The sequence below is a fragment of the Diprion similis genome, chromosome 4, assembly GCF_021155765.1.
Source record: "Diprion similis isolate iyDipSimi1 chromosome 4, iyDipSimi1.1, whole genome shotgun sequence".
Classification (NCBI taxonomy): domain Eukaryota; kingdom Metazoa; phylum Arthropoda; class Insecta; order Hymenoptera; family Diprionidae; genus Diprion; species Diprion similis.
In genome coordinates this window covers 7990355-8015994 of record NC_060108.1, presented here as the reverse complement: position 1 = coordinate 8015994, position 25640 = coordinate 7990355, and the positions used below count along the sequence as shown (strand labels likewise).

The 25640-nt window shown below is 37.5% G+C and overlaps 1 long non-coding RNA gene across 1 annotated transcript in view; it reads right to left on the bottom strand.

Moving 5' to 3' along the window:
• Positions 1–3770: 3770 nt before the first annotated feature.
• Positions 3771–25640, bottom strand: part of LOC124405325 — a 29225-nt gene continuing 7355 nt past the window's right edge. Inside the window, exons 2-3 of the long non-coding RNA XR_006929092.1 lie at positions 8288–8291; positions 3771–3990 (exon numbers count right to left, since the gene is read on the bottom strand). This is a non-coding gene — a long non-coding RNA (uncharacterized LOC124405325). The remainder of the gene's footprint in view (positions 3991–8287; positions 8292–25640) is intronic.

Sequence of the window (25640 nt, the reverse complement as noted above, 5' to 3'; positions counted from 1 at the left end):
TCGTAAATGGGGTGTAATATGAAGAATGACGATTACTGACTCCGATTCAATTGTTACAACGTTTTTTCAAATGGGTAATGGTCTTGAACCATACCTGTCATCATCATTTTTGTGCCTAAGTAATGCATAGTGTCATCTCATTTCTTTGTTCTTGAAAGTGGCGAAAGTCCTTATTCTTCAGTAAAAACTTTGTTTCTATAATCAGAAGAGTAATATTTTAAAGTTGAATGAGGGGCCTCTGAAACTAAATTGAACTGACGGCTGTAAATCATTTTAATAAGCTGAGCCAAAGTTTTTGCCTGTCGAACAGGCTTATTTTTGACAAATTAACCCAAATTTAACCACGTTAACTAGACTGTTAAGGGTATATAGTATGTTTTTTTTGTTCACTGTGATCGCCGAGATTACTTTACCGTATTAGCATAATATCTGTGTTTTGAGAGCGACAATAAAATTAAATAGAGTATGGGTACATTTTCCTATTCTTTGAACGTGAACATTACTCCTTTCGTGTCCCAATGGGGTCTCAGCGATTCCAGATTGAAACTCCGAACTCGCGTTTCTCAGGAGACAATGTTTTTCAACTGACTGTATTTCAGAAAACTGCAAATCTTACGATTTTTTCATTGCACAAATAGAGTTTTCGACCAATTGACCATGGCAATTGAAAATAAAATAATCGACAACACGACTATTTTACTGGGAGTTATGATCGAAAATCGGGTGTGGTTCCATGGATTCTGGGTGGCACGTACGTCGCGAAAATGTGGCGATGGTTAAGAAAATACCACTTATAGTACAGACGTGAGAAAAAAAATGATTTGCCGTCCCGTGGGGTTTAATTAACTTCAATGCCACTCAAAATACAATGTTACTATCTCTTTTCCACCATGAAAAATTAATTAATTATACAATTTTTAACTATATTTGAAATAATATCAATTTCCAAACATTCATTTACAAGTGAGCGCGAATTTGCATCAGAACAAGTATAGAAAAAGTGGGGTTCAGTCGTTCAACACGCGAGTGACCCAGGTTACTAAGACAAAATGTTATGGGTCGAGAAATTTCGTGCAATTTATGTCGCAAATTTCCATATAGTGTCGGCTTTCACTAAAGAGAAGGTCATTCGACCCTCAGTATAGACCGTGTGCTCCGTAACAGGTTCAACTCAACCCGTCTTCTGAAGCACTTTGAGCAATGATTGGATCAATTGCATCAAGCAATTATAAAATACAGTAAAACGTCTTATATCAGAAGTGATGAGACTACTCTTCAAATAAAGGATTTAGGGATAGGAACCCTGCGACGTCATGCGGCTAAACGCTCACTAAAGATATGTCCCTGAACCCATAACATCAGCTCCTTCTAAATTAGCGGCGGATCCGGGAATTTCGTCTACGGGACGTCTCACTGCATTCGGAAAAAGTATTAAAATCGGCCATTGCTCTTGTACTCGTAGGTCAGAGTTGCACCTATTTCCATATCTTGAAGAATTGAGCAAAAATCTCCGAAGCTCACGTATCTTTGACATGTAGAACTATCAAAGCGGTAGCAGTGAGGATTACGTTATCATCTTCAAACGTATTTCTCGGTACTGATTGCTCGTGTTAAATTATCTTGTGTTGAACGTGATTGATAAAATTTCACTTCTTGGTCGATCGGGTGTGGACCCATCGATCAATTTTGTCACTCGACTTAGTGACACTCGCATAACCATGTGACGCGACCAAGGTACCTCGGAAGAGGAGACTTTCAATGAATTTTGATATGACTTATTCTTGTATATGAAAGCTTATTCCTGTATATGAAAATTTTATTCAAGAAGCACCAATGTTGCCACTGAGAGAGCGCGAGATTGGGGTCAGGTAACATTTTTTATTGACACGGTGCATAAAATTGAATTACTCGAAATTGTGCGTGCGCCAAAGAAAGCCCTAGAATGTAAAATTGTGCATTTCAGCTGCGCGCATTCCATAACACCGTTTATTTCCGAATCAACCATAAAGTTAACATTTTTGGCCTGAAAAGTGGGATGAAAGTGACACATTTTTCCCGCGTAACTTTGTTCCCTCATTTGCGGGAAAAAGGTGGCACTTTTTTCCCGCGAATCTCGTTTTTCCCGCAGAATGGAAATATGATAGAATAATTACAAGATAGAATATGATAACGATGACGAAATGATAATAATGATGAAAAAAAATATCCTTTAGTGGGGAGTACACCCCCACCAGGGCCTGCGGCCCTGGACCCACTCCAAGAATGGACTCGAATGTTAGTTTCAGAAAAGAACGATGGAGGATGTGGAACGAGATGTGGAAGAAATTCTTGAACACGAATAAGTGAAATAAAATATGCAATACATACATGGAGTCTCTGAAACCCCAAAATTTTTTCATCATTTATATTTTAGTTACACAACCATGATTCAAGCTCGCTGACTTCGAGTACTTTTATGTCGGTATTGGGGTCAATTAGACCCCAATGAGCTGTTGGGGCCAACTGGACCCCGACAAAGAAAACGAAAAGAGCTAACACAAACTGCCTAAAAAGGGAAACACCCGCTCGCACTGCGGTCGACATAGACCACTCAGCTTCTGTGCATGAGTGATTCCCACTTTTTGAGTCAGTATATGTGGCCGGAGTTGAGTCGGAATTGAAGTCCTATATCTAACACAGGAATAAAAGTCGACTATTCCCGTGTATGATTAAGTCCGTCCGCTGGAGTAAACTCCGATTTTATTCCCTTGTTACATAATGTACTATTCACCACACTGCTCGAGAATGAGGCACTTTATGCACGCTCCACACGATTCGAAAATTTAGCTTTCTAAGCCAGTGTTAAGAAAAAAAATTATCAACTGAAACCCATTTTTCAGTTTGAGATTAAAAATAATTTCCCCAATTCCTTGCGTAGTTATGACGATTCAGAAATTCGGAATCAAGTATTTAATTAAGGTAGGTAAATTTCTTTCAATTTTAGTTTGCATAATTTTTTAGCAGTTCGAAACTGCTTTTGACGCTAATATCAACTGATATTAAACTTAGACGTGACTGATTGAATCGTGGACACAATTTGAAGAAGAAAGTGGTGAAAATATTTCAAAGTATGACAGTGCGTTTGGATTATTCCAACAAGATAACGACATGTATGAATAGATATCAAATGAAGGAGAGAAAATCTTACGCCTAGAACGTAACGAGGTGCCTTCTGTTAAAGCATACAACTGCTAATCGGAGACCGTGGGCGAGACATAAGCAAACCATGAATTTAGGCGTAATGGCCAACGAGGACACGGAAAGCAATGCGGCGGCTAACTACTAAAGGCTCTAAGCCTGGCTCTCGTCGTAGTCGGATGTTAATTTGTACAGCCAACTTCGTTTCACAGTAGTGTGCACTTTATGCATCCTCTACGGGCACCGAAAATCTATATTTTTTCTACAGGAGGTTGAGTCGAAAAATGTTATGCTACAAATTTTCCTTCTGCACGGGGAGAACTGCAGTTTCTCTCGTATCGTAACGGCGAAAAATGATCTCACTTTTCTCCGACTTCCCAGTTTTTCCTGCCGGCCACCACGTTTTCACCATTGTTGCAGATACCACGATGATTGATGTGAAAAACGGGTATTTTGATCTCTTTAACCCTTTGTAGCCACTGTACTCAATAATTTCACGGTGTCCTTCTGGGTCGATTCGACCCAATCAGCTTTAACCCTTAGCGGCACACATTTTTCCCTACGTACGATCGACTTGAAGTTTTGTACTCGAGGGTTTTTGGGGTCGCTGATTACGAATCTGCACTCAAAATTTGGAAATTTAAGATAGCGGATTCAATATAGCGGACCAAACGTGCAAAAACTCGTTTGACCAAAGCGAAAGTTAGTACTCGGGGGTTTTCAGGGTCGCTGATTACGAATCCGCACTGAAAAGTTAGAAATTCAAGATGGCGGATCCAATATGGCAGACCAAAACGCAAAAAGTCGTTTGACCTTCGCAAATTATAAAACCCAAGATCTTTTCCATACTTTCAAATCAATTGCAATCGTTTTGCGGTCATAAAATCCGTCATTTGAAGTGCACAGCCGCCATATTGTGTGCACCATTTCGAATTTTGCAAATCTGACAATGGATTCGTAATCAGCGACCCTAAAAACCCCGGCCTACCAAAAATTGTAAGAATACTCTCAAAACTATCTTCAATAATACATTTTTTCTAAAAAAAGTGCTATTTTTTAGAGTTTGTTGATTTATATAAACAAATTAACGAAACATAAAAACAATTTGAACATCAACTTTGATCATCTAACATATCAAGATCATGAAATTATTAAAAAAAAACCGGTTAAATCGAATAAAACTACTCTAAAATCGTAAAAACGTGTTTTAAAACAGGTGGCATTCAGGAATGCCACTGTGCCGCTAAGGGTTGAAGGAACGATCCTCAGACAACTATCCGTCAGATACGGGTACTAAATCATGAAACGTGTTTCGAAGTTCCTAGATTATGTATGAAAAGTCGATTTATGAAAAACCAAACGGCAATATGTTGGAAAAAAATAATCATAAGTAGATCTATGCGCAAAAAGGACAGTTTCACTCAAAAAACCCTAACTTTCTTAGTTTTTCATATTTTCATCTGAAATCTAGAGGCGATACTTCCTACATGTAATACTTCTGAAGAAAAAGTAGTAGCAAGTGCGCGTTGCAGAAGACGTAATTATTTTTCACGCTCGATGTTGTTTGATCGGCTGTCAGGTCAATACTGAAGCTTTATTCAAATGACTAATGGTCCTTACTTATAGGGGAAACTTTCAACCCCAGGTATGTGATGACTAAAGTCCCGTTTGAAGCCAGGGATTATTGGATAATTAGACCAAAAGATGATTCATGGGTCGATTTTATCGAGTTTGACTACGAAAGGTGAAAGAGAATTTATTCACATTTTGTATATCCATTCCAGCAGTTATTATGTCGATATTTGAGAGTCTGGTATGATGCAGACATAACGTATCCAGTCTCGATTTCAGTGACCAACGAAGTTTTTGAGCTACCGTAATTTACGTAAATCACTACGCAAATTGAAGGGGAGAAGTTCATTTTGCCCAGGAAGAATTTTATTCTAATCTTGTTCTTATTTACTCTCTTTGGTGTTTTCAGGTTTGAGCCATGCTCCTTTTTCTTCTTCTTGCCTTTTATATTTTGGTGCTGTGTTAAGACGCCATATACAGATATACGGTAGAAAGCAATGGTGTTAGCGAACGTAAGGAATAGCTTGGGCACGAGGAATAAAAACGGGAGCTGGAAGATTTGCAAATATTTCGTCGGATTTCATTTTATTTTGCGACCTAATCAACTTTGTGGGCCAAATTTTCTCGCCACTTTACAGGTAGCTCCGCCATATACATCCTCCACTCATCCTCTGCGATTGCCACCTGCGCATCTATACATTCACCTGTATATGTACCTCGCGTAAGGTATCTCCGGCTTTGTATTATTTATACGGCGTAGGAGAATTGCGACCTACACAGGATTGCCGACGAATTAACCCTCTTCATCATCCGCAGACTCCAAACGTCGCTTCTGGTGAACATCGCTAAAATTTCTAACGCAATACGGAATATAAAAAAACCAGATCGGCGCACCACAAAACCGTTTCCCTCTTTGCAGGAAACTAAGTTATATTTTTTTCTGTAAATATAACCTTCAAGATCTGAATTAACAATGGTAAAGGTTATAGAAGTTTTGTGTCATCGTATAAATCATAAAATAATACACATGGGATAAAAATAGAAGTTATTCAAAAAAGTACCTTGCAAACGCAGAACTGTCGGTCTTTAATGGACCAGTCTCGGTAACGATGGCAAAGTGTTGGCGATGATTTGCCTTTACTCTACCAGTTCAGGCAGGGCGACTGATATCCGGTAGATCTTAATGGGAGACTTCGCTGAAATTTCGGTGATATCGAGTTTTTTATTTTCCATGTGACTAAAAAAATGTGATCAAAAATTCCTCCCAACAAAATTTAGATTATGGTACGTTATGTCCTGAAAAAAATTTCAATCACCTGCTATGAAAGTGTATGCGCAAGGAACTTTTGGGAGCGGCTGGAAATTTTCTACCAAAAGTTCCTTGCACATACATTTTCATAGCCGGAGATTGAATTTTTTTTTCAGGACACATACTACCATAATCTGAATTTTGTTGGGAGGAATTTTTGATCGAATCTTTTGTAGTCGTTTCAAAGATCAAAAACTCGACATTATCAAAATTTCATTGTAGTCCCCCCTTAACTTGTGATGGTGATATGCCATTGTTTATCCGATGAGAGCAAATTTTTATGAATTCGTGAAATGGAGTTCTTGGTAGATACATGTTATTCAGAATTAAATGATTCACCTTTTTTCTCCCATGCACACTCTTGATGTGCGAGTGTGGCTCACCATATCCACGAGTGGCCTCCCATCACTACGCTTTTTACTTCTGGAAAAATTAGCTTTTCCAAGTATTGTAGAAATGAATGTATTCTCGCAAACTCTAGGCCCTCATCTGACAACACACGAATTGTATTTTTATATGACCTTTCAAATTGAATTTGTTTTTAAACCATTTGAATATGTGCCCCCATTAGACACAAACTTTGAACATGCAAAATTTCACTTTTGCATGTACTTGAAGGAGAACAGATGCTAACGAAATATTATACTTGATCATTAATTTTCCATATAAATATGTTGCTTTTATGAAGCCATAGAACCCAATTCTTTCTAAAGTGTCTCAGGAATGATAATCATGACATTTTGAATGACAAAAAATCTCTGTTGAAAGAGAAAAATAGTGATATTCTCCAGAAATAATTATCCTTTCTTCCTTCGTTGCTGCTCTAAGAATCAACAATATACACGGTTAGTGACAACTTGCCACCCTTGATGTTGAGGTAATCGTTAGTAAAAATTACCGTTATTCGATTTCTCTAATGAGGTGATTTCTAATACTCTATTATAGTGAAAAAAATTTTCTTCAAATTTTCAAAAATCGAAAAAAACAGTAATTATGCAGGGTCCACGATCGGATGGGTTTTAAAAGTTGTTAGAAAAATAGCAGTTTGAAATCAAAAAATTTCAAAACAATCGAAAGATACACTTACTTTCAAAAATACGATTTAATACTTTAAACGCAAAAATCTTATTCAAAAACACTGTGAATATTTTTGTTGTATTTTTCTCTGTAAAGGCCATTCCATACCAAAGATTTGAAAAAAAAAACTTCAATTCGGACCATTATTAAGAAAGTCATCAATAAAAAAAACCCAAAAAGAGCGTTTTTTTTTTTAAATTCGATATTTTTCGAACAAGTACTCAAAAACATCTGAAAATTTACTAGAAAGGCTCTTTCGACGGGTACTAAAAAATATCAACAAATTGAGGAAGTCAGAAATCAAAATTTTTCCAACCGTCCGATTTGGCGTGGCGTGGAACGCAAAAAAGTGAATATGTTTCAAGAATTCGAAAAGAATTTCTTTGATAGTCCAAATATACCTAATAAACACTCGACCTTATGATCATGCGTGAAAAAAACAATTATCCTTGAAGTTCGACCAAAAGAATGACGAAGGGTGAAGTAGTGATGGTTTTATTTAATATAATAATCACCTATAAATTAGGGTTAATTTTTACAGTCACTTGTAAGAAGCAGCAAAGAAAATACTCGAATAATGTTTATAACGCTCTGTGATTCCGGGAATAAGGACAGCAAGGTTCTTCATGAATATACAAGTTCTTCCCAAGAAGTCCTACAAAGTTACTCTCCAAGCGTTGTGTTTCCTGAAGTTCGAGGGTACCGACTCGAGAAATTCCCAAGTCAGACCTGCTTTCTTTCCTTCCTTTCTCGTGCTCTAGAGGCTCCCTGTTCTCTCAGACGTTCATGTTTTGGTGGCAAGGATTTTCGACCTTATAGATACGGGGTGTGAGAAAGAAGAAAGTGGAAATAAAGAAGGCGAGTGAATTCCTTCACAACATACCGTGTGGGCGATTGTGAGCCTGGCTGAGACTTCTCGATTCAATGACATGTCCAACATAAGGTTGGGTCTCTTTCAAAACCACCTTAAAAAGTCCAGAAGTCAATGAAGAAACAATTTAATCGAGGAGTTGAAATTATTGTTTATTATGTTGCATAAGTACTCGCGAATGTCTGCACAAAAGAATATTTAAGCAGTGAAGGTGCTCAAACTTCATACTTTTCATGAATTGGCATTTTGGTAAGTAATTAATTTCAACGGAAATTCGAAACGAAACTTTTTTTTTGGCATACAACATTCATTGTCAGAGGGGGAGATGATGATGATGATGATGAGAATTTATTATGCCTTTGCATGCCTTGTGCAAGGACGTTATAGATTAGATTACGTAGATAAGAGTGGATAGAATAACAAGAGCAAAATGATAAATAAGAGAAAATAATGCAAGGAAGACAGTAACCATGCGGAGACTTTCGACGCGTGACACTGAACATGGCTATGCCTAAGAAATATAATCGCCGCGCTTTTATGGACACCCAGCTTATCTATCGTCGATAACGTGAAATATGAACATCCCGCCAGAGATCGAAAATAAATCTAATGCAGTAGTTGACAAGGTGTTCAAGTTTTGAGTTGAGTTATGCTGAAAGTTCACGGTAGACCAGGCAGCGATAGTCAAGAATCGGAAATATCAGGGAAGAGATCGGAGAAGCCCTGAGGACTGAGGAGAGTACCAATGTGCGGAATTTCAGTTTATGAAGAGTAAAGTGAATCTTCTGAGAGAGATTTTGCACGTGAGGCTGACATAACCCAAATAAGAACCATCCTGCTCTGTAATCCTATTACACATTTCACAAAGGCTTTTGGAGGTACAGAGTTGATCTGACGAGCCATTAATAATCCGAAGACGATATCAATTTAATCCGAAAACCTTGGACGCTGGCTCTTCAAAGACCTCCGGATAATTTGATCATATTCCGATGGACCCCAAAGGTAAATGAAGATCAATTTTTCTCTACTCTGAGCCCACAACGGTCAGCATACCAACGGGTCCTGATACAGATTGAACCTTTGACAGGCAGGATTTTACTTTTTGTCCGACCCCTTTGAAAACACATCATTTCATACATGCAAAGCAGTCGCGGAGTCGCACGTTTCAGGCCAATTTGGAAGCGGGCAAACAAGGACTTTCCGCCTGATTCTAGCGGGCGCAATGGAATCAGACTGACGCGAATGCGGTGCCTCTTCGCATTACAATTACGTACTATCAGTTGGTGTCATGTTGGTAAGGTAATCTGCGTCCTGGAAAATTTGAACGTCGCTTTTTCCGTATATAGCTAAGTAACTCACTGGCACTGATGCTTATTTCAGTGTTTCGCGTTTTCAAAAGGAGTCGTACAAAGATCCACTTACCCTTCATTGATCTTGAATTAATGTCTGTATATCTTTGGATGGAATGTCTACTAATAATTATTTACTAAAAATTCGGAATCGATCGCTACACTTTCAATCTGTTATCTACAGTGGGGTTTTGGGGAGGGTTTTCAATAGAAAGAAGTATAATTCATCAAGGCCAAATAGGGCGTTGGTGGATTAGGTAAATAAGATTTAGATGACAACTCAACAGCCCAGGTACAATCAAGATTCACCAATGCGAAACAGGGCACCGGTGGACCAATGAACGATACACGTGCTATTGCGAAAAATGCTAGTGTAGAGAAAAGAATTCACCAATGCCAGATACCGCGCCGGTGGATATACTAAAATGGATACGAAGATAGTTTAGTAGATTTGCCAGTTTGATTTACCTCCCGTCGAAGGTAATTAATTTGGTTGACTCAGAATGTAGATTGAACACAATGACACGGTTTATTCGATTTTGGTTAATAAATAAAATCAGAATGATTATTATGATAAAAATGATGCTTTTCAAGTAAAAAGAGAAGCACAGAATTGCTTCAGAGTTATTTTACTTGTCTTGATTCTAAGAGATCTTGTAAATTACTTTGTTCCAATGATTGTTTTCAACCGACTGTTTAAAAGGTTTTCGATGAACTGTTCTAGTTAGATTACGTTTGTGAAGTGCTCTGTTTAAAGATTTTTGTTGAACTGCTCCCTATTGCAACACTCTTTAGAGTTCATTACGTGAAGCTAGTTGTTAGGTATGCTAGATGGGTATGATTGGTTGAAGGATTGATCATTAATCGTTCGAAATATGAATTCTTTTATTGTCGTTACAGCGTTCAGCTCGGGCGTTGCATCACTCCAAGGAGTTATCGTAGACTGAACTTTGCTTGTTGCAATTTTCCCACGCTTGTTGCGGTGGGTGGAGAGATTTCCAAAATGATGAATTTTTAATGGATCAATTCAAAACTAAAAACTCCACCTGACCAGGGGAAGGTCACTTTGACCAATGAATGGGTACGCGTGGAAAAATCTGGACCGAGATGGACCGTTAGGTCCGCGTAGCTGCGCATGTGCAGTTTGCATTTGGCGACCAGATGTTTTGCGGCCGAGCCGCGTGAAAGTCCGTAGGGTTTTTAGAACCATAAAAAATCTGGCGCGCAAATTTGAGGACTCTCTTGGTAGCTTACCTGATCACTACAATTCTTTAACGTGCAGTTTTCCAACGTGCTTCCTAATTGGTTGCTTCTATTTTTCATGGAAGGAGGACCAATACTGAATATCTACGTATGTTTAGATGATATTTTGGGCCTTGTTATTCGCCCTGAACTGCCCTCTGGGTCTAGTGTAATGGGTGAACTTCGCCCACTCCAGCCTTTCCTACGGGTGTCGGTAAGAATTTCTGTACTTGCATCATATATGCAAAGATAATCTATTCTGGCTTTGGGTCGTCATTTCCCGAACAGACATCACTTGAAATAGCTATTTATGTGGCATGCCCGTAAACCACCTGTTTTTTGGCAAAGATAAAGTTTTCAGGACGAGTTGAAGGTGAGCCGGAAGCGAGTAGGTACTGAAATTATTCGAGCCAAAAAACGGTTTACGGGCATGCCACATACAATATTTTTTACGGTATGGGCATTGAAAAGCAAATAAAGACTTTATTCCGCAACTTTGTTCGCTGCCGTGTAAGGCGTCACTATACGGAACGAAAACTGCCACAAAAAGTGGACTTTTCAATGCTCATGCCGTAAAAAAGATTTTATTACGCTGCACGTTTACGCCAGTTCCTGCATGTCCGAAAATATCATAAGGTGATTTTGGGGCATATGGTTTGTTTTAACGAACGGTTGTTAAGCGTTGAACAATTTTGTTCAAGTTCTGACATAGCTAAAACCATAAAAGGAATTGTAAAGATTCTTTGTCCACTGACCTGAAATATCGAGAGGATACGATTCGTTCTCTGGTGTGGTACTTCTGGTGAGCACGTGCACGCATGTCTGAAAAAATACTAAAGATATGAACAATCAAGCAACAAACTTTTACGTACGGCCAATCATTATAACGAGTCTTTACATGTAAACGTTTGGTGACTGACTGACAGCCAGCTTGTCCGTAATCTTCGCCTGAGCCTCACCTTCTCGCCCTGTATGTGTGTATTGATCGTATTTACCCTTGCATGCATGCCGATGCATACGAAAATTTAAAGTAAAATATAAGAATGACTTAAAACGAAATTGTACAGATTATAAGTACGAGTATGTGAAAAGAATATATTAATCCATGGAATTGAATAGATGATACAAGATGAGGCTGGTATTCAGAGGCGTTAGGCATCGAGGATGTGACACACGGCCATTTCGGTGCTGGACATTTTGGTGCTTAGACGTTTCGGCGTTTTCGCTTGAACGCGAGAATTTTTCAGTGTGGGGTGTGTGATACTACGATCTTACATTATCATTCCAAAATATGTCATAAAATATACACATTCAGGATTCAACTTCGAAAACTAACGTCCACAAAATATGATATCTGTCTAGGGATCGTCCGCAGAGCAAACTGTAAAAAAAAATTTTGTGGTGCGAACTTTCGTATTCGGCTCTGGGGATTTATCTCTTCCCAGCTCTGCAATGTTCTCATATAATTGTTGGTGTTCATTGGCTACTGACATCAGTTTTTTTTTTACCTCAAATTCTCACTTGGCACACACATATAATTATGACAACATTGAAAAAAAGTATCAACTGAATTTTTATCCCACGCCATAACGCTTTGCGCCAAAACGGCTGAACATGGAAATGGCTGTCATTGAAACGGCTGCACCAAAATTTCTTATAATTAATGACTGAACGTCTTAGTGACGAGAAGTCCTGATACCGAAGAGTCCGGCACCGAAATCGTGGTGCCGAAGTGCCTAACGCCGAAAGGTTCTACTTCCTGAAATAACATGGAAAGCTAAAGACATTGTATTTGAATCAGCGCTTTCAATGATTGGATTACTGAAACACATTCCACATTACGATCGAGCCTTAAGAAAAAAATGTAGTCTGTACTAATTCACTCGAAACTGACAATGAGGGATGTACTTGATTTCTGTAAAGATGCTTTCGAAAATTGATTTTGTCATCGGAAGGAATATTCAAATCTGTTTCTATAATATCCGTTTTTTCCCTTGGTATTTAAAACATTGTAAATTTTCACTAGAAATTCTGCCTTTGCTTATATGTTATGTTGTATTATAGAGAAATTGAATTATATTTTTCGGCCTACTAAATTTTGCCAACTTTGAATTTCCCATTGAATGTGATATCTTTGACAGTTCCAACTTTTTTTCCTACCCATTCCGTGCTCTTCGAATTAAGTGACGTTTCTTGGTAATTACCGATTATTGATGTCTATCATGTTAACACAGATGTGAAGAATCCTATACAGCACCGGCTGTCATGAACACTCACTTATACTTCTGGTTCTTACAATTCTTCCTGGAACGCCGGGCGTAATATGCCCACTTATTCCCTCTAGTTATAATTTCACTTCACGTCTCAAAAGTCAGTCCCTATTCTAAGGTTATGCTCCATCCATTCATTCCTATATCTGTATAGATCGCGATGATCAAACCAGCGTTGGTCAAATTATTCTTCAAGCTAGAGGTTGAGTAGCAGTGACAGTAATCAGTAAATATTCCACGACTTGACTTATAATTCAATTCAATTGATGCAACTTCATAACTTTGTATAATTTTGTAGCTTGACTTGATGAAAAACTTGTTATATCAGCTTGAACGATTTTCATTCAATAATCTCTCAATTCTCATTCAAGATGCATTCAAAGGTCAGTCTATTTTGAAATTTATTTTTTCATGTCAATTCGAATTCAAAACTCAAACTTCAAGTATTTTCAATTCCAAATTCAAACATTTCTCACTTTATTGTATAGCTTCCAGAAATTTCGAACACAAAATTTTAATTTTCGTTATTTACAGTTTTTCACTTATTAAGGAAGACTATGCAAATTCATTTCATCTCCATATGATACTGAAAAGCTGTAGCAGAAATTTCTTGCCATTTTTCATCAGACGAAAAAACTGACTTTCATATTTTTGCTCGAAAATAGAAACCTGCTGATCAAGCAATTTGAAATGTGAAACTTAATGAGCGTATTTCTCAAGTATGCTTATCAGAGACTGGTAGTTTTGCAGCAATTTGAAATTTGTAAGCTTTTTACTCGAGATCGATTGTTGTATCCATAAAAACACGAGCGATGCGATATCCATGTACTTTGCAGTTTCACCATCTGTGTTATAGACGCTCTTTGTATGATCACACGTGAAATTACCGCGATTAGTTACGACTTGTAAATACTCTTGCAGTAACAACAGTGATTCTATTAGAAATATAGGTATTCATTGGGATGTGATGATGAGGTCTGCATAGTTCGAAAACAAATAACAATCGGAAAAAATTTGCTCGGGTCAATGCCACACTTCACTTTCATATTGAAGTAAGCGAAGTTTAGTGTGCGTTGCAGCAGTTCGCGTGTAAACAGAAAAGTTTTTCGGGGAATCAATCGTTCATTTCCTCGTTTTTCTAAAGTTCTCTGTGCGGCTACGCTTTATAGATGAAATTTAAAGTTTTCTCATTGAGCAAGAATATAAACAGGATCAAGAATTGAGGCGGAAATAAAACCAACGGAAAGATAAGAAACAAAAACAGAACTAGGGTGTCATTGGACGTAGAATATATAATAAGGCAAACGTATAAAATTTCTAAATTCGATATCCGCGGAAATAGAAGCATCATAATAACGCCTAGTATCCTGAACCCCTAGGAGATACACTACCTAAAGATTTACGTGGTATCTCTTATTTGTTTGGATTCCATGAAAGTATTTCTATTACTCTGGGACCGAGAAGGTAGATTTTATATATCAGTTAATCGTGTAAGATACATTAAATTAATTCTCATTTTCTCCAACTTTCTCACAAAGGAGTGACTGTTCATAGAAAATTGTCAAATAGAAATCAGCCAATTCAGCTGGTACAGCGGTATGTTCAGGCTTCCGAATTTGTAGAAATGCATTTTCTCCTATAGTTTCCTTCTGTTGCCGCTTTTAGCTGGTGTTTCAGTCACTGAGGAATAAGGCAAAGACTAAAGTGGCTAAAGGTTATCACGGTAAGATTTGATATCGATTCATAAAACAAAGGTACTGACGCTAATTACTTCGGCGATTCAGAGTTTATCAGATTATTTTTGGGATCCCTTTAAAACCATGTATCAAGGAAGGTATCTCAGGTTAATCTCTCTGATTCTGATCTAGTTCATATATATTGTAGTGCATCGAAAAACAAGTAACACGTATTTTTTCATCGGCCATAAAAAACTTTAAGGAGGTAAAAATTCCCTCGAAAGATGGAGGTGTCAAACTCAAATTTCGTTGCTTAACCCATAAGAATAATATAATGTTCAACCAGACCAACTTAAAAATTTTTTTCCTAATGAGAAATAGAAAATGTGATTTCCGGATTTGAACTGGAAATACATTTTTTTTAAATTTCCTTAGAAAGTCTGTTTTTGAAGCGTGTGCTACGGATAGGCAATATCTTCTTCGTGTGATTACAACACTTGCCTTTGTGGCTCACGCTGCATACCTCACTTTCATCCGAAATCGTTTATTTTTCGCAGTTGTGACACAATATATTAATATTGCATCAACTGCTTAGAAAGTTTTATTTACGAAGTCCCTGAAGTATGCGTGCAGTGCCTTATTTGCGAACAGTGCCGCAAAACAACATCGGCATATGTGCAGAACTTGAATACTCTCTATTTTTTACCTTAAGGGATTCTTTGACACATGCGCACTTTCAAATAACTCATATCCATGAGCTGTGCCAATAGACATAAGTTACCTTACTTCAAATTTACGTCTTATCAATGGGACTTTCAGTGCTTTTCAAATTAAACTTTCCTGCGCAGATATTTACTTTATTATTTTACAGCACTTACTTTTCTCATGTTGCGGCCACACTCGTTGGAAATCGCTGACTCTTCACACTTGCAACATCATATACTATACTTTCAAGGATGCATTCTAAAAAGTCTTCTCTTCTATACTAATATATAAAATTCTTTGTATGTATGTTTGTACAGATTTAACTTAAAATCTGTTTTATCTACTTGATGAAATTTTTTTTTAAATGTTCCTTATGATTCGAGAAGTGATATAGTCTACATTACATTCAAATGTTTATATAAAATTTTGAGTAAATAATCAAATAAAGTTTTATGCGTTCTTTACTACTTGAGCTATCGCTGAGATCCACTGTTTCCCCACTACTCCGATCGCCTGTAGTGGGGGTTAGGTTATCGGTAGGGGGAGTGGGGCAGGGGGAGTGGGAGAAGCGGAGCAGGATTTGTAATGCTGCTGGTCGCACGGAAAAACATGCGCGGTCGGGCATTCCATGTGAATCACTTCTGTAAATGCGATATTTTTTTCATTGGAATCAATCAAGTAATTCCATTTTAACGATTAAAGAAACAATGATAACACCGAGTATTTCTGCTAGTTCATGTATAAAAAAAAAGTTTTTCAATCAGATGAAACTGCAACGTGTTTAACGGGTCTCGCGGACTCAATGCGTATAACTAGATGTTGAAGAATATTTGTGTAGCCCTGCGTTTCGTTGAGTTTAAAACTATGAGCATTCCGAGAAATCTTAATTTCAACCCAAATGTATTCCATTCACACAAGCTATCGTAAACGCTGGATTTCATCATAATCACTATAACACTGATTAGCAGATTCCAGGTCATCGAGAATTTTATACGTTATTCATTACCCGTTGATATCTATAATACGATAATTGAGCTGTCTGAAGGTTCTCAAGAAGTAAAGTGTCGTTCGCGAGGACGTATAGCGCTCGACGAGTGATGGGTTCAATTTTTGCTGTAACATTGATGCAGAGAAGTATACTTAAGGCTGCGACAGTGATCCGCCCTAAGACACCGCAGCTGGCGAGGGGGAATAAAGTAGGACATAAATTATTCATGATTACCCCACGCGGTTGGACCCAATTTGAGAGTCGAAGTTTGACTTTCGTCATCTTAATCGATAGTTTGATAAGTTCATCCCTTATGGCGGGCTTTTCAGTCTTTTCGTCACAAGTGGAATGGTATTCTTGGGCCTCTTATGAGTCTTAGAACTATACGCAAAGTGCATATAAGGCCACTGGAACAGGAAAAACTTGAGCAAAGAGGAGCCATCTTTTGTTGTTGACATAGAAACAAGAGACTTCTTCACGATCGATGACCCTCATGCTACATCACCACAGGGACAATGGAATAAAGCTAGGTATAAAAAATTACACGCTACGCAACGGGTTTGCAGTAAAACCTACATGCGGAGGTTATTCTCTTGTCTGAAAATCTAGGAGCCCGAATAATGCATATAAACTGATTAGTTCCGAAATAAGTGCTACAGTGGCGAGTTTTAGAACAAAAGGTGTGAATACTGGTTAAAAACTTAACTGAGAAAAAAGGCAACGGTGCGGTGGGGGAAAGATAGACAGAGAACTAAGAACCAGAGGCGGAACAGTGAAATAAATCAGAAGCTAGTTTGTCAGACCCTTGTCACATCCTGTTTTTCCAGGAACACTGCAGGTCTTCAACTTTCTTCAAACCTTCATTCAGCAGTGCGATGACAGGATTTCTTTTTTTTCGAACGCTTACTGGACCATGATTTTCTCATCTGATAAACTGTTTGTCAGGGTCTGCCACATATGCCTGAATATTTTAATAGCCTTAGATATCGGCGTAAAGTACTTACTTTAACATATTGAATCATGCAGTTTTTGGATAATCGTAAGATGGTGAAAATTTGTAGTCGTTGGTTTTCGGGGTCGTTGATTAGGAATCCAATGTCGAATTTGTGAAATTCAATATGGCGGATTTAACATGGTAGAAACCGAAACATAAATCTACGAGAATATAGATGAAAATTTTTACCCATGTGTTTTCGGGGCTGCTAATTACGAATCTGCTATCAGATTTGTGAAATTCAAGATGGCAGATCCAAGATAGTGACCACTGAAATTTAAATCTCCTCGAATATCAAGGAAAATTCTCACCCGGGGGTTTTCAGGGTTGCCTATTACGAATCTGATGTCAGATTCCCGTAATTCAATATGGTGGATCCGATAGTGCCGATACCGACACGTAAGTCTCTATGAAAAAAAGTGTTAAAAAATGAAGCTGGAACTTTTCACGTCCTCGTCGTTAGCTCTGGGCTGTGCCTAGAAAGAGTGATTTTCCAAAACCTAATTGATATTTTCAAAGGTTTACGTCTCGGTTTTGGTACTATTGGATCCACCATCTTCAACTACGTGAATCTGACATTGGATTCGTAATCAGCGACCCCGACAACCCCCGAGTAAAAATTTCATCGATATTCGGGAAGATTTAAACTCCGATGTCCGCTGTATTGGATTCGCTATCTTGAATCACGTGAATCCGACATCGGATTCGTAACCAACGACTCCGCAAACCCATGGATAAAAATTTTCATCGATATACTCGTAGATTTGTGTTTCGGTGATTGCTGAATTTCGGAAATCCGAAATGGATTCATAATCAAAAATCTCAGGAACCCATCCACACCAAATTTTAAGTTATTGTCTTGGACAGATCGTTCAAAAATAATGTTACCGAAAAAATGGTGATTTTTCATATATTTCTTTATTTATGTATCTTATATTATAAACAATCATGTTAATTCAAGTGTATTTACATGTTATCTCATCATAAAAGTAACTGAAAAGTGCAAAAAATCAGATCTGAATACGTCAACAACTATAATTATACTATCGACGAAATCTTAAAGAAATCGAGGTGGTAACTTGGGTTACTACCATGCTTCGAAGGGTTAATGCTCAACCTAGCATCTTACCAGGCATTTCACCTCTTGAAACTTAACCGGTCATTGCAAGCCAACGGATTCCGTAACTCGATCGCAGAAGCAGTCGTGAGTAAAGTCCAAAGATGCTTCGGAAGCAGCATTCTTCGTAACTTTACTGCTTGGTCCAGTTCTAGCGTGGTCGCGATATTCACCACATTCATTAGCAAAATCTTCTTTCGAGATAATTTTAATCATTTTACCTGGTCAGTTGATTTACATCAGATCTCGATGCAAATTCAGGATTTAATCGAACCACGTCGATCTTCTCATCGGCACAGTTTTGTCAGACTAATTACGATCCAGATTCTGAAGCTTTTTCAAAATCTATCATCTTTCAGCTCTAAAACGACTACAATACCACTCAGTTATTATCATTTACACGTGTCATTAGTACAAACTGATTTCAAGTAGCAGTAGACTGCAATGAAAATTCTAATTCAAATGATGACTTTAAAGTTATATCGAGTTAAACTTCATAATACTTAGTTAATCAACTGGCGTTGGAGTCTCATCAAAAATAAAAAAGCAGTGATTTCGCCATCTTTTGTGTTTTCAACGTATATCATTTCTGTAAGCATCTTACAAACTATACGATCGATGATCGTTTTTTCCTCACTTGCAATGTTTCGCAGTAGTAACCAAGTGTTCTGTACCGTCTCCAAAAAACTAATCCCCATGTGATTTTTCTAATTATGAGGCTGCTTTTTGCTAGGATTGAGGCGAAATTGTTCCATGAAAATAAAACAATCATAGAACTATAGAATGAAAGAATTCTCTTGTTTTCGGAATAAACTTTTTACAGTATTAGTTAGGCTCAGGCTCCATGCACAAAAAAAGAGTAGAAGGTACAGCTTTATGATTCAAGAAACACCCTGATTGTTGTTTATCGTGCAGTCATTTAGTTCCTTTTTTCAGATTTTTTTCAGACAGCAAAATTTGCTCAAGTACAGTGTAACCATATAATAACAAGTAAAGCATAAATAATTTAAATGTGCGCGTCTTGGGTAAATTTGCAACGCTTCAAAGAGTGTCAGAATGGACGTAAACGATCGATCTTCGAGGTCGAAATCGAATCACCTGTTTACCCCATCACTTGTATTGAGGAGTTGAATGTTTGAGTATTTGATTGATTTATTATCAAAGATATGGAGAGTGCACTGAGAAGTTGTGGAGGAGGGAAAAGGGGAGAAAGGTAAATATAAATGTTGGCCGAATGAAAATTGACTTGGCACAGCCTGTAACATGACAGCAATACATGTAACAGGTCCAATATACACGGTCTCCGTAGCACACATTTCCTATAGCTCAAGAACGGCAGAAGGGGAGAAAAGTCTGAATGAGGTGAAGGGCAACAGTTAGTTAACTTATTGCAAGAATTGCTGAGTTATAGGGTTAGGTATCGTAACGTCGTGGGCGACAAAGCTACCTACTTAATACTTTGCTACCAGCCCTCGGAATGTGGCGTAGGTACACCGGGCGCTAATGGCCGTCAGACCAATAGTATATGTATAGACTTATGGCGGCTTAGCGGTCCAGCATGAACATGTTTGTGTAAATTATATTAATATTATAGAATACTTCTTTTCTCCAAAGTCTGGATACGTTCAAGCAATAAAGAATTAATACCGGGAACACGTAGTTGAGCTTCAACGTAATGCGAGATGCGCCTCATGGATATTTTATTCCGATGACGAGAATCATCCCTTCAACAGATCGACTCACATAATTGGGATGCACATGGAAAAACATTTGTTCTGAAATAACTCATATTCACTTTAGTCAACGAAACGGGGAGTCCGGAAATGGAAAATATAGTTTTCATTGGTCAAACAAATTTCAAATCCTTGGATTAGATAGAATCCTGATCATTTTGAGGCAAAATAACATGAATTTCACTCAATAAAATAATCCTTGGGGCAATAACCCTTGATTGTTTACTTGGAGATGATCATCTCTCGTATATGGGGCGTTCCAAATAATTTCATCTACAGTTTGACCCTAATTCTTTTCGATTTTAAACTTAATATTTCATACTGTAATATCGATCAAAATAAAAAGTTACGATCTTTTTAAAATTTTTCAAGCCTTTTTCGAGCCAAACGAAAACACCCTCAAATAATTGTGAGCTCTGAAACTTACTGCGGTTATCTATCAGTTATCATTTGTAAACTTAATAACTTCAGAATTCAAAATTTCCTTTTCCGAACATACTTCAAGGTGATAATTGAGAACGATTGAATAACTTTTTCACCGAATTTTGTTGTTAATCTCATATCTACGGTATCTCTAAAATCACCGTCGGAAAGGTCTCCAAATTCTCTCTTCAGCAACAGAATATTTCCTTATTTCCAAATTTGATTGAAAATACATCATAAAGGGTAGACTCCGGTAAAATTTCGGTCAGAAATTATCAAAAAATGATTTTTTTGTTTTTCAAAGAGTTATGTTCCTGAGAACCCTAACCAACCCGAAAAAAGTTGGTATTGCTGTACGAAGTTTTTTGAGGTCTGTTTTGGCCTGACAGAGTAAAGAACGCGCTCTGGTTCCTCTATCGAGTGGAAAAATGGCGATTGGTTTGCATATGAATCATTGTAGCATTCAAGCTTACTATCTACGTATAGAGTGTCTGTGATCAGGTTGAGAGTCTTGCTAGTAGATTCGAGGGTTAGTTTGGCGCCCTATGGACGCTTCAGGGCTGAAAATGGGACATGGTTGTTACTGCGGTTTATTCTAAGTGATTAACTTTCAAATAAATTAGTGATATTTGGCGCAACGACCTTGAGCTTTAAATGTACGCACAATTAGTTGCGAATACAAGGCACTGATACCGTCAATAAAGGACTTCATAAATCCATTGTTATCCATTTTTCACTGGTATATAAGGACACATCGAAACCCAATTTTTGTAACGAACTACTAATGAACAATCTATCTTTCTTAGTTTCGTGGTGTTTTCTATCGTATACTTTATAATTTAAAAATTGGTGTAATTATGCTAGGGTTGTGCTTGGTGTCTTTTCTGACGTCACCTAAAGGTATCTAGGGATCAACAAAATTCCGTAAGGGGTTAGTTCTTGGTAACTCTCTATCAACACTGCGCTCATTCGCCTATCATCTTGTTTCTCGAGCGAAAGATCAAAAAACTCGGACAAAATTTTCTTTTTTTCGATTTGAATTACTTCATCTGTGAATTTTTAGGAGATCTGCTTCTGAAAATGAATTGATTTAACTTTCTATGGCACGCTTCCAAGAAGTGTTCGACTGAAATATCGGATCACTTCCGAAAAAATCTGCCTCAGCGGGTTCCTGCCGTACTTAACCTCATTCCTGTGCCCCTTCATCCGTAATCTTTCTCCACCAGGTTTTAAAGATACGAAGATCAATGCAGTGCTCTATCATCTGGAGTAGGATCAAGACCTCAAATCCTGGAACCAGTCAACTTGACAGAAGTCAAACCAATGAAAAGCTTTGGGAATCTTAGTCTCTTTGACATGATGTGTACATGAGAAGAAAATGGCTCCCAATCCGAAGGCATGGACGAATTTCTCTGCGTATACTCTAATCATTGAACTGAATTTTTCAGAAACCTTGCGAGCAGTGAATGCACCGATCTTTTTGTACAAGTAAGAGAGCAATTTCATAGTAGACAAAGGTGCTGGCTATATAAATAGTATTTGATTATCCGCGCTCAGTATACAGTACCTACATCATATAACCATTTATACGGCCCTAATTATCATTCCACATAAAAGCCAATGGACTATTGTACCTTGTTTCTGGTTTTTGCATCAACAGGGTATATCCAATTTGATTTGAAACAAATAAAAAATTTGAACTACGTATATTCTGGTTTGTGGAATCTTATAATTTCCACCAAATTTTTTGATGGTCATAATCAACGTCGATATCAACTTGGTCAAAACTTTGAGTCTTCGCAGCGAATACCTCATCTTTTGCCTATCTATTTTCTGCTTCTCAGAAACTGTATTAGAGAAAGTTATTGAATTGCGTTTATCTTAGAACTTGGTCATTAAAAGGTGCAATTATATCTTTAACGGGGTATCTTGGTCTACAAATTTGGAAAGACCGTTTTTTTTTTTCATGTTATTATAGATACGACTTTTAAGAACATTTTAGCCCAAAACCGATACCAAATTGTCAAAAATTGAGAAATGTTAACAAAAAATCTTGAGTTCTAACCGATTGACTTGAAATTTGGTATGAGTATGCATCCCTGTATAACCCCGACCCCAGACATTGCGAAATTATTACTACACCTACTTTAAAAAGTTGAAAAACATCGGAGATACTGTAAAAAAAATTAATTTTGTTTTCGAATAGTCGCCGTTTTCGTGTTCTTTCAATTTTTTTTCTTTTCTTCGTACGAGCTATGGCGACATTCTTACTTATCAAGAAAGATCGTTGTTTTTCTATTTCGGATGAATGGAGGCACTGAAATCGTGTCAACCACCTCAACCCGTGGCTTTGTCACGGCCATATTTAGAGGCCTATAACTTTTTTAATTTACATTTTTTTTTCACGAAAACTTAACTGCAATTTCTTTAAACACCAGTAGAAATTGTGTCAAATAATGGATGGTGAAAATGTGTGTATTTTTCTTTTCATCAATCTCGAAGAAACGCCGGAAATCCAGACCTGTAGATTAGAATACCCCGTTGAGTGAGTTTTCCTTTCCAACGTTCCAAGCAAGAACCTGCCAGAGACTATAAATATCGGATTATGGAAAAAAATATCTCGCTCGAGAATAGTTTGCAGAATTTGAAAAAACTCATAGCTTCTTATCTCGATCTGTACTACAACATTAAAGGTTAATGTCAAAATTTAAAGGGATGGGGGTTAAATATTGATCGAAAGGGAGCAGAATGCCCCGCATAGACCCTGCTTCATGATACAAATATTCGGATAAGATTAGAGATCGATAACAAACCGATAACTCGAAAAAATTAGCGATAAATATTTAAAAAATTAATGACAATTTCTTCCAATCATTCAATTTCCTTATTGTGAGTTAAACTTCAGACTTTGACAAGAATCCTAGTGATGACCCTGACGAAATTTCCATTCGAGTTCACATATGTGAACATGACGCTACTAGTTTGCCTCAAAATATGTTTAATTTAGTCATTTTGGAGGGATCTTTGATGAAATAATTCACGAATATGACTTCACAGTGTCACTATTCGTTGAATATTGAACCAGATTATATGACATAATTCAACAGTAGGTACTTGTTGATGGAAATTCATCATTGAATTGCAGAATAATATTGTTTGCTACAACGTTTGTTCCAGCAAATGAAATCGTGACCTTACCTTACAATATAATACCTTATAATAAGGTGAAACTTGAAGGATTTTAATTTTTACCTGAGACTATTGATACTGGCATTATTCTTTGCAGCACTGAAATAAGTCATACTGTGAGCTGGTCCGAGATCATTTCTGCAAATAATTATCGAAAAATCGTGTACCTGATACCTGTTACGTATCCATGATTGAACTAATGTATTCAGGTAATAACTGTTGTCGTTTTATTCGTATTTAGATGCCAGGGGTAGGATCTTGCAAATGTTGGATTTTGCATAATTTTGAATTTAGGGAGCAGTCCGCTGCTGTAATAAGATTGTGTTATCAAAAAGTCCTCTTAAGACGATTTCGTTCTTCGGAGATATCGTAGCCGTTCAAGGTTTACGTGAAGCTATATTTCTCCGAGGATGGTGAATCCGATTTGCCAGAGGATAAAATGTGCGGATTATGATTTTCTTTCAACGATACGAATGATAATCTTGTACAAAGGGTTAAATTTAGGTTCGTTGAGAAGAAGAGAAATATGGTACAATTTATCTTTGTTATTAAAATCACAGAAAATATTATACCGTGTCTAACTCATTTTTCAAACGACATTGCTTCATGAGTTCTTCTTTCAGAATTCATTGTTTGCAACATTGATTCTCTCAATGGATAACTAACTTTTTGAATGTAAATACTCAATTTGACCTTCACAGAATTGTACAAAACTGTGAACAAGTCAGTATTCAAATTCAGAGACTTGAAACTCGTAAATAGGTAATACATTTTCCGGAGTTTTTTCGACCCAACATTGTTTTTTCAACGGAATCATCTCACGTAAAATTCTGATAGTTTAGGCAACTAAGATTTTTTCAGCATAAATTCTGTACCATCGTGCAGGATGTAAACATTTCTTCAGGCAGAACCAACTGGTGATTCAGTACACTGTACACAAAGTCTAGAAGTACGAAGTAGAATTAAATCAGTTCCCGACCCGTGGATCGCAATTAAGCAGACAAATCTCCACCCTAATTCTTGTAGTTTCTCGCGGATTTCGGACGAGACTTTGAAATTCTTATTAGAGTATTGATCACCTCTGGCTATTTTAACTCTATAAATCTACGAAATTGAGACATCTCGGAAGATACATCACAGAACAAACACTCACAAAACTTGCTTATAGGCAAGGAAAGCTTAACTGATGACGATCAAGGACGAAACAGGGCGTTTAATTAGCATATACCATAATTCACAACTTGAATACTGTCAGAGCTGGGCATTGATGGAAAAGTATCAGAACACCGCAATCCGTCGTTGTGTTCTATTAGGGAAAACAAGATTATTGGTAATAAATCAAGCGTCAGTGTTTTGTTACTGGAGCTACTGCTAACGATAGCAAAAAATACGAGTGAGCAATAGTGGATCATGGTTTGATCATCATGTAATAGTGGATTTTCGTTTCGTTAGAAAGACCAAACAGAGACCTTGACAAGGAAACAAGATAAAAGCGTGCTTCGATTCTGAACAGTTGACAACAACGTCTTCTGAGGTTATTTATTTCTTGCAAACGGAGAGCAGGATTTTCCGCCGGCCTTAATTGGTTTCAACAGTGAAATTCTAATCATGCTATTATACAGCAATCTCTGCTTGTGTATATATGGTGTTCACGCGCAAGGGAAATTGAAAAATATAAGGAAAGAATCGGACACACCCTATTTTGCGAAAAAAATCGAACGGACGAAATTCAACTTTCGAATTCAGCGAAACATAACCCCCGATACCGAACCAATTTTAAAAGGTGAGGGTTCACCCCGTTCAAATAACCGTTCAATAGGAAAACCGCGAGTAAATGGCTCGGATCTCAAGGCTGCTTAATGAACTGTGGACCGAGCTGTACGAATGGTAGGTTCAAGGTCTGGCGAAGAGGGGAGGAGGGTGGATTCCGTACTCACTAGCAGGAAGA